At 36.0% G+C, this 455-nt stretch overlaps 1 pseudogene; it reads left to right on the forward strand.

Moving 5' to 3' along the window:
- Positions 1 to 455, forward strand: part of LOC119592441 — a 103,182-nt pseudogene that overhangs the window by 46,592 nt on the left and 56,135 nt on the right.

The following is a 455-nucleotide window of genomic DNA, read 5'->3' on the forward strand; positions in this document are numbered from 1 at the left end:
AATAGGTTAATGACACAGTGAAAACAAGGCTTTTGCTGACAGTATTTTCATTTTATAGTCAGGATTTTGTCTTGATAGTTACCTATGTTATTTTTTGTATTTTCAGTTTGTTTCTTCATCAGTTTCATAATTTGTATTGTAATACTTGTACCTTTGATTTCACAGTTTGGTGGTAACCCTGTTGCATGTGCAATTGGCATGGCAGTCTTGGATGTTATTGAAAATGAAAAACTAGTTCAAAGTGCCAAAGCAGTTTGGGAAAACTCCCTGGAGACCCTTTCCTTTTGTTTAAAACTTAATCATAGGGTTTTTAGGAGACGTAAGAGGGATTGGGGGGCTGCATTGGATGGGGAAAAGGGTTTAGGGATAAGACCATTCCCTAAACCTGCCACGGCCCTTGCACAAACCATTATATACAAGTAAGTGTATAAATACATAAAGAGATATATAAATGA

This window comes from Penaeus monodon, chromosome 30 (assembly GCF_015228065.2).
Source record: "Penaeus monodon isolate SGIC_2016 chromosome 30, NSTDA_Pmon_1, whole genome shotgun sequence".
Taxonomy (NCBI): domain Eukaryota; kingdom Metazoa; phylum Arthropoda; class Malacostraca; order Decapoda; family Penaeidae; genus Penaeus; species Penaeus monodon.